Raw genomic sequence first — 10,540 nt, 5'->3', positions numbered from 1 at the left:
AGACCTCGCATGATATTTTCATGATATTTTAAGTTTTATTCACCAGTACTTGTGAGTGAGTGATATAAAGTTAGAATGTAACTGTGAGATTCTCGTATTTCAGCCCGTACAAAATTAGAACATTGAGCTTTATTGCTTAATATAAAAGTCCAGTTTTAAATAATTGACCTGATTATGATACGTTATGTCTAAAGTTCTTTGGTGAATAACATTGTCCGTGACACATGACGTCAGCGTTACGTTACGCGTTACGCTGAATCGCGTTTATCATTTTTTTCCCACCTCAAAAAGTGCTCAGCGCCGCTAAACAAGTATTCACTTCAAAATATAGCAGCAGTGAACAGCTACCACCAGTTTTGACATTGACATATTCACTCACGTCTACGTAACTTACTTTCTATGCATCTCGCTCGTACAGGCATATTAGTCCAAGCGAGATGTACCGAAAGTAAATTACGTGGGCGTGAGCGTTATGTCAACGTGAAAACTGGTGATAGTCATATATATGTCGCCGGCCGATCGTAAGATCAGGCATATCGTGAAATTCCTAGGCATATCGCGAAACGTGAAAATCTTGGACTCGTTCCCTGAGTCGACGGAGCCCCGCTACGCGGGGCTCCTATTTCTGGGCAGTTTGCCCTTCGGGCATCTGAAGCAACCTAACGAACCTATCCTGCCTATATATTGGTTTAATGTGACTATCGTCAAAACATTACACAGGAACATTACGATCTGCCTGATCTTACAATCGGCCGCCAACATATAGATGTAGATCACTACAACAAAGTTCCTTACCCTATCTGTGTGTATGTATGTTTGCGATAAACTCAAAAACTACCGAACGGCTTTTCATGCGGTTTTCACCTATCAATAGAGTAAGTTGTAACTTTTTAAGTAGGTATATAATTTGTGAAGGTTTACCCATGTTTGCATGGGTAAACCTTCCACACCAATGATGAGACTAGCGAGCCGCCCCGGCTTTGGCCGGGGCGGCTCGCTAGTCTCATCATCATCATCATCATCAATGGCCACTGCATCCCTGACGGATGATTGTTGCAAAGCTTTGTCAAGAGCGGTTGAGACGGCCAATGCATTTCCGCCTATGGCTATACAAGCCTATTGCTGCACGGCACTTCTTGCCGCATAAGTCGCAGGTGTGAGTTTGTTGCGCCTCTGGATCCGAGACCCGGCTACCAGCTCGATGATGCCTCTGCCTTTTTTGTCTCAGGTTTTCCAGCCAACCTTCGTCGTGCTACTCGTGCTTCTTCACTCCTGCGCATAGGTCTCCACGCCACTCGGGTCTCATTGCAGCACGTTCCTCCCAGCCGCTAGTCTCATAAGAGTATACATACACATAAATAAAAGAGATGCATAGATTAATTGTTGATTAAAGACGTCTGACTGCTCGCGTACTAGATTCTATGCAAAGGTAATTAATCAGGGAACTCGAATAACTTTCTCAATTAAATTAACACTGGGTGGCCAAAAAATAACTGCATTCCCGTTGCCAAGGAGGTTTTGGGATTATACTGAGCAACTTTTACTATGGGACCAACCTCGAAATCACGATTTCGGGGTTGATCCCATAGTAAAAGTTGCATTTATTTTTTGGCTACCCTGTATATCCAAGTCAGCTTTGGTTACTCTACCCTTATCAGTATAAATTACAATATGCATGCATAAGTTATAAAAAAAAAGATTAACTCTAGCGAATAACTAAAAGCTCCCTCACAATTCAGATACAACCAGGCTTTTCACATCATGACATTAAATATTTTAAGCATAGTCTTTAGAGGCGAATTTTTGAGGGTTGAATTATTTTTTCATTTGAATTTTTTAAATTGAGTTTTAGCCGAGCTCTAAGTACTATACCTTCGTACAAAATAACAGATCAAAGGTGTGTGTGTGCGAAGTGCTGAAACCGCATTGGGCTGACGTGGGGATAAATAATAAAAATGTATAATAGTTAAAAAAATTATTACTGTCAGAAATATTTAAGTTGAAAAGATTCATAAATAATGAGCCATATCTAATATTTCTGATATGTAAGTACATCTTTCAAAGTCAAAGACCTCATGACAATAATATTATATATTAATGGGCGCGGCTACCACTTAAGATTTTAATTTATGCCCGACTCATCATACTTCACGGCAATATTAAAAGTCTTCTAAAAGCGATGAATTAACGTTTAAGCGAAAAGCCCTTTATTGACACAGTTCATCATCCATAACCTTTAATAGAAGGAGATAAGATCTACCAAAGGTCATGAAAGTGTGTGTGTGTGTGTGTGTGTACATATTACAGTCTAAATTTATATTAGTACTTAATATCTGGGAGACCGAGCTTTGCTCGGAAAACATATAAAAACTCAAAATTTTCGCTTTTTCCCAGAGAAGACCAAAGACCGATCGATCGATTTATTTTTGACCATCATGTAAGATAAACATAATTATGACGAATGTAATTTATAGTGTAATTTTCATCTATTTTTTTTATTTATAAGTTTTAGTGTTTTTATTATGTTTTAAAAATGTTATTAAGTAAATAATTTTTACACCATTTTCAGCTTGAAGTAAAGAAATGTAATGTAATCTAATCTAATCTGTCGCCCCCGAAAACCCCAATACAGCAAATTTCATCGAAATTGTTAGAGCCGTTTCCGAGATCCGTGAAATATATTATATTGGTATAAATAAACAAGAATTGCTCGTTAGATTAGGGAACATAGTGCGGTAATAGTCGCTTATGTCTTTTCGTTGCTTCGTTCGTTTCCCTCTTATCGCTCCAATATGCAAGAGTGATTAAGAGGCAAAATTACAATATTCAAATTTCCATTTTAGCTATAGCTCCCCTGGTGGTTACCCGCGAATCTGGCGCTTAACGACGTAAGCGCCTATCACGCTTAGGTCTATTTTGCCTATATTTTGTTCTAAATATTACGTCCTTTTTCCTAAAAGAAAGGAAAAGTACTTTATCGAGGCTAAAGATAAGGGAAACTTTTCCAATATTAATCTTGGGAAAGAACTGGGTATAAGATGTTTGACACGTCCCATGTTGAAATGTATTGGGACGTAGGTACGTGATACGGGGTGTGTTTACATTGTTGTTTGACACTACCACTAAACACTAAACCTAATCCTACCTATACTCTAAATTAGTCAACAGTCAACAACCGAATTTTATACATACATACATACATATAATCACGCTTATTTCCCGGAGGGGTAGGCAGAGAAAACGGATTTCCACTTGCTACGATCCTACCGAATTTTATACACCGTGTTTTTTTTCCGTTAATTTCAAGGGTGCATTCCTGAGCTTAAATCAAGTAACTTTCTCAAAGACACCGATATTCTAATCAACTCCATTTCGGAGATAATCAATAATTTATTTTTTTCCTATAACGCCTCTACAAGCGTGTACACTTGCCTTAGGGCCGGTTTTCATATGAATTAGTGTTTAGAAAGAGTTCATACATTTGATAATAAACTTAAGTACAATCTCGGTCGATCGATGTTCGAAATGACATTGATATGTCACATATTTCAATTGTTTGGGTGAGTTAAATGTGATGCCCGTGTTACAACAACGCAACGCTATATGCTACATGTAATTACTTTTAAAACTATTTTTTTTTTTCAGAAAAGAGCAAAAAAAATTTATTGAAAATTAACTATGCCATTTAGTTCTCTTAAACGTAATTAATCATACCTCGAAGATAACGGAATTTATTAAGGACACGGTGTATAATAAGATAATTATATTTATCGAAAGGGGTTCATTATTAAATCAGTCATAAAGTTACGATTCATCCTTAGTTCTATCAAGTTCCCAATTTCACTTCATAAAGTTAAATTAATATATTATATGAAATATCTCCCAAGCCATTAAGTGGACTCGTTTGAAGTTTGAATCCAAAACTTTCCTACCTAATGCAGATAACGCGGTCAATTAATTAATCTGATCGATGGTCCTTTCCGCTTCCGGTTTTGGTTTGCGAATACCTAATACTGTTAAATTTTATAAATGGATTCTTAAAACAAAAACAAAGTTTAAAAGTTTGCAATTCTTTGACAGTTAAAAGGAAATTTATAACGAGTGGTAATAAATTTAAACAAGACCGAAGGAAGTTAATAGCATCGTTCGCAGACGTTTCTGCTTGTTAAAAATTAAAACCGAAGGAAGTGTTTTAAATCGACACGAGTTGCGAATTACCTATTCGCACGTGTATCGTACAACATTTTACAGTACATATGGCACTTTAATTAAACTTTTGACATACACACGAAAAGTGCCATTTCACGCACTAGTGCGGGAAAGTAGCACCATATGCCCTACCATTTTGGTATTGGTTTATGAAGTAGGACGGTTGCCTATTTTATAAGTTTAGCTGGAAGAGATAACTCAATGGCAGTTCGGCCTTGTACTTTCTTAACGTAGGTATCTCTGTAATGTTCATTGTTCAGTACGTATTTAGTGCCTTACATGTAAACTAATTTTACTTACTAGAAAAAAACTGGAAAAGTGCGAGTCGGACTCGCCCACCGAGGGTTCCATACAAAATTATTTTTTTGTACTCTTTTATATTTTACAAATGTTGTGAATTGAGATTTTTCCCTGTACTTGTAGTGTATGACGATATTACTTGCCAAATTTCATAGTTCTAAGTCAACGGGAAGTACCCTAAATATTTTGAACTCTTGAAAGTGTCGAAATATACGTTTTTTGCGGCATAAACGGCCGTATCTTTTTTTTCGTTAAGTAAGTAATAGTTATTTACGATACAAGTGCGAAAAAGAGGAAATTCGAAACGAGTGGCGATAAATTAAAACACGACCGAAGGGAGTGTTTTCAAATCGACACGAGTTGCGAATTACGTATTCGCACGTGTATCGTACAACGTTTTACAGTACATATGGCCCTTTTAACTTTTGACATCGCACGAAAAGTGTTATTTTACGCACTAGTGCGGGAAAATAGGACCATATGTACTGTAAATATTATTTATTAAAGAGTTTTGAAAGCAGACGGACGGACAGCAATAATAAGTGATCCTACAAGGCTTCCATGAGGTACGGAACCCTAAAAATCATTGTACCTATAATTAAGGCGTTCTCATATCTCCTTTGAAGAACATTTTCTGTCTTCGCTTGTCTCGAAAGTAATTTTAATAACCATTTTTATCGTGCATATCAAGAATTTCCAAGATACCGTGGCTTCTGAAATCTGAATGTTATGATTAAATCCTGCGGTGGCATAGCTGTCATATTTGGGTCAAGGTATTGCCATCATAAATATCGCTGCACACCAAATCTGATTTTATTACCGTAGGGTTCCGTGACCCAATTTATTGCTAAGTCGGTTTTGCTTATTTATTTTTGCAATTAACAGGGACTAAGGTTTAACGCAAGGTTGGCGGTAAAATTGAAGGTTTTTCCAGATTTAGCAGTTTGATATAAAAGTTTTGAACTGGTTTTGATACGACCTTTTTTGACATGGATAATAGACGCCTTTTAACGCATTCACTGCCAGGGGGCGTGGCCTAGGAACAAACTTGTATGACGGTGAACGCACATGTGTGTTGGGGGTTGGGGGCAGTGAATGTGTTAATTTTTTTATCAAAACGAATCACAACAAAGCGATAATTGGCACCTTGATGTGAACTTCATACTTCATACACTACGGATGTATGGATAAAATTATTATAAATAATCAAATACCGGCCAAGTGCGAGTCGGAATAAATCACGTTCGCTGTATGAGAGCCCCACTTAAATATTTATTTTATTCTGCTTTTAGTAGTTCTTATTGTTATTGCGGCAACAGAAATACATCATCTGTGAAAATTTCAATCATCTAGCTATCACGGTTCATGAGATACAGCCTGGTGACTGACAGACAGACGGACAGAGGAGTCTTAGTGATAGGGTCCCGTTTTTACCCTTCGGGTACGGAACCCTAAAAAGGTTGAGATTTAACAAATACCATCAGATGTATAAGCTTTTAACGACAATTACATAAGTAAAGTTAATCCAGCGCCTGTTCCCAAAATTAATGGCTGATGTATTAAAATACCTACTAAAGATCAGTTATTTTCCCATTTTCATGCATGCGGTACCCTAAAGGCAATAAATTAAATAAAAGATGCCACCATGCCTCCCATTAAGCTTAAGAAAAAATCAATACCTTTGATGTGTTGTTACTTTGATAACATTATGGCATCTTTAAGGCAGAAAGGCAGAACCTTCACCTGTCGTTAACAAAGAAGTTACCTTACCGACGTTATCAAGTTTAGTCAAAAAACCGTCAAGTGTTTGTTTACTTGCCTTTATTTGTGTTTGTGTAACTGTGTCCTCTGGTCGAACCCTAGAAATTCTGTGAAATAAGTGATAAGCCAATGCTTTTGCCTTAATAAAAGTATAATTTTCTTTTGATTGTTCATACTTTTTCCATAATTTATCCAAATCTAATAATTTAGCTGTTATTATTTTAGATTCAGTGGCCGGGTCAAGTTCTGTTTCCACAATGGATTCAGATGGACAGTCTTTTAATAAACTTTTAAGTTGTTTTCTAAGCAAGTCGACTGTAGCAGCCGGAGACTCTGACCTAATTTCAACTTCATAAGAAAGTTCCTCCTTGGACAAAGGGTTAACTGAAATCTCTCTTTTCTCCATTATGAAAAGTTAACCAACAAGCTATACGCACTAAATGTATATATTTTCAAATGCTAGAAAAGCAATAATTCCAAATGTCAATATTTAATTATTAAATTATTTTACTTCAAACGACCCTACTATTTTCAAAGGAAAAAGAAAATTGTAAATTGGAATTATCTGTAAAATTGGTGGTTTAAACTTCACAAAATATGTTAATTGAATGTATTACTTAATTTCAATTAAATTGCACAGTATTTTAAACACTTTAAATTCACATTTTACACATAGGTACACACACAAATTACGTTTAATATTTCATATTTCCTATCGTTTAAGATAAACCGTTTTTTATTAGAATATTATAGAATCACTTCAACAATTACACATAAAGTAATAAAAAACATTCATTGACTGCAATTGGTCCTATTTATAAATATACTCAAATGCTACTGTGTTGGCCCTGTCTACAACTATAGAAAGTACCTTGAAAAATGCCTTGTTTGCCAGTTTAGTATTCAAAATTGATGGTTTATCCAAATAGACTGAATTGTAAAATACAGATTCCTTGTGGGCGCCAATTATGTAACCTGTAAACCTACCCGGCTGATTACATAATACTTGGGGAATGTATAAAATAAAGAAAACACAAGAATCCACTTGATAGTCGATTTATTTCTTCTCCTACATACCCTAAAATTACAACTTCTAGCTCAGACTGCTAACGGTAGAGCTGTTGGTTCAATAATATCTGTATTCTTACACTTAGGATAAACCATCAACAAACTAGTTGTTTAATTAAATCTTATTCAGATAATTATAATTCGAAAGTTACACCTGAGCATTAAATTTGGCAAGTAACACTGTCCATTAGATCACAGTAAGCCTTAGTTATGATATTAAAGTTATTCATTATAAATGAGACAAAAGCAAAAGGTTACCGATCTATGACAATAATAAAATTAGACTTCAAGTAAACTATGAGCCTACTAAGGGCTACCTAAGGGCTACCTAAGGGCCAACACATACCTGCGGCCACAGACGATGTTAATTCCTCAAAGTTAACTCCTCTGCATTCCGCCAGACGAACGAGACTGACGATCTAAAATATAATAAATATCATGAGATTTAGCTTGTGCACAACTGCTGACAGACACCTAAACACTGAACCGAATCGTAACACTTACAGAAAAGTCTGCAGCGGTCAAGAATAGCATTTGGGTCGGAACTTGTGACAATGGCCATGAAAGGCGTCCCGATCTTGAGAAGACCCGTCTCTTACATCAGCTTGCCACGCTCATGGGCACACACCTCTCTCCTCAGCAACATTTGCCTCGATCTATTAAACCCCAGTATCCAATAATATATATCAATATGTATTTCTGGAACTATATACAGCGACAATGGATTTCCACGCTGAGTTTTATATTAATATATTCTAATTTTTGTAACAAACAATATTATGTTCTGACACTAATCAATGCCGTCTTTTCTTCTTATTCTATTTTCCTTCCATTTCAAATTTAGTGCTCTTTACAATACGAACAGCACGTTGCCAGTTATATCGTGCTACCCTTTAAACATGTAGGTTTAATTAACTAACGACACAATATCAAGAAAAAAGGTGAAATACAAATATTTATATTTGTACCTAAACTATAATTAAATTAAATCCTGTTCAATATTTCTAAAAAGAAATTAACACTAACAGAAATAATCAAAACCAACGAAGTTCCACCTAAACCACTAGCTGGCGCTATGTGACAATAGGGACTATTACTACAGTGTTCTGCCGCCAGAGAGCAGCACTAGTGCACACAGTAAACCATAGAGTAACTTATACATATTAGGCATTTTATAAACCTTTTATGTATGCGAAATAAAATTAAAGTTTTGCGTGACATGCGTGAGATGCGGGCCAATGACCAAGACCAGCCCGTGAACCTCTCACTTGCGGCCCGCGGGCCCCCCTGTATGTAATATTGACAAACGAGAATGTCTGATAGTCATAAATATTAACAAAGTGCAGCCCGCGTCAACTTCGTTAACTACTAACTATGTGGCCATTGGCTGCTAAAAGGTTGCCGACCGCTGACCAAGACGATCGTCTATATCGTATCAAAACCATGTCAAACTATAACAAGTAGTAAAATCTGAATTGAGCTCCTGTTTTTTACGAAAATTACTCATTTAATTAATTTTGCTGCGAGACACTATTAATTATAAAATAATTAAAACAAATTAAGCAGACTTTTATGTTTAATTAAATTTGGGCCGTGCAATGTTAATTGTTCTTAAAAGAAAACTTCAATATTATTCCAATTACTACATAATTTATTAATATCTACTTTTATTATAAAACAAGTATTAAATAGTAAAATGAATTAAATTAAACAAAAGTTATTTAGGATGTGTTGCTTACAAATTAAGTGAGATAAAAAATACTAGATCTCGTTCAAACCAATTTTCGGTGGAAGTTTGCATGGTAATGTTCATCATAATATATTTTTTTTAGTTTTATCATTCTCTTATTTTAGAAGTTACAGGGGGGGGACACACATTTTACCACTTTGGAAGTGTCTCACGCGCAAACTATTCAGTTTAGAAAAATATATATATATTTTTTTTTTTTTTTATTATGCATGGGTTTACTCATGGCCACAGACTAGCCGAGGCGTAGACGTGGCCTACGATGGAGCGAGCTCGCCCAGAAGGTGCCTGTTCACTCTTGATTTGAAGGTTGCCGGGTTATAAGAGCACGGAAATATAGACGCCGGCAAGGAATTCCATTCCTTGGCAGTGCGCATATATAAAAAACCTCAATATCATTTTTGAAGACCTATCCATAGATACACCACACGTACAGGCTGTGACATACACGGACAGACAGACTGACAGACAGATATGACGAATCCATAAGGGTTCCGTTTCTTGCCATTTGGCTACGGAACCCTAAAAAGACTTATTTCAGATGATTGATAGTACAAAAAATCCCTAGAAGCATTTTAATCGCATTTTGAGCTGAAGGGCGTACGAAAGGAATATTATACACAATAACTATATAGGTAGGTACAAAATAACGGACTAATGTAAAAGCGGGCGGGGCGGCGGAAAGCGCCGAAATTTTTAAACGTAATTCTACATTTTGTACCTACCATTTGGAATTGAAGCTTTAGGTCCATGGGGTCCCAGGGCGCACAAATTGTTTGCAGAAATCGTGAAGCGTCTGAAGGTTGACGTAACTGATAACCGAAGAGCTGGCGGTTTCCTCGCGCAACCTATCAGCATTGCGATACAGCGAGGAAATGTCGCCTGCATCCTTGGTACAATGCCTCAAGGGCCTATTTTTATTATGTTATTAATTTAGTTTAGTATTTGTGATATAAATAACATTAAGTATTCTCCCATCTTCAAATAATATCTTCGGCGAATAAAAGGATTATCTAAAACGTTTGGGGCATTTCTTTGTATTCTTATTTGTTTGGAAACGTTCTTAAAATATCCCTCCATTTTATTCGAACATTCCACGCTACTGCATACGGTCGTAACATCACAATATACGTTCTCTACTTTAGCAAACTCGTATCTTACTTTACTATGATATTCTAAAAGCAACCTAATTTTCATTACCGTAAAGTTCAAATTTAAACTTGCCTAGGTTTCTGTTAAGAGATATGGAACTTAGGATGGAAACAATTTGATAAGGCAAAAAGGATACTATTTGAGTTTTAAAGCGAAAACATGTCTTTGTAAATCCGTTTATATTTCTACTAAGTTCAATGTATAAATAACACTTACATACTAGAGTTTAAAGTTCATTTTAACAAAGCATTTATGTTTTTTTGTAATTCATTTTTACAATATTTACATTCACATTTTACAAAT

General features: G+C 35.9%; 1 protein-coding gene across 1 annotated transcript in view; it reads left to right on the top strand.

Annotated features, from left to right (window-relative positions):
* LOC134675261 (soluble guanylate cyclase 88E) overlaps window positions 1–10,540 on the top strand; it is a 182,938-nt gene that overhangs the window by 84,555 nt on the left and 87,843 nt on the right. The gene's annotated exons all lie outside the window — the stretch shown is intronic.

The sequence above is a fragment of the Cydia fagiglandana genome, chromosome 21 (assembly GCF_963556715.1).
Source record: "Cydia fagiglandana chromosome 21, ilCydFagi1.1, whole genome shotgun sequence".
NCBI lineage: Eukaryota > Metazoa > Arthropoda > Insecta > Lepidoptera > Tortricidae > Cydia > Cydia fagiglandana.
Note: the sequence above shows the minus strand (reverse complement) of the source record. Positions and strands in the feature narration are given on the sequence as shown.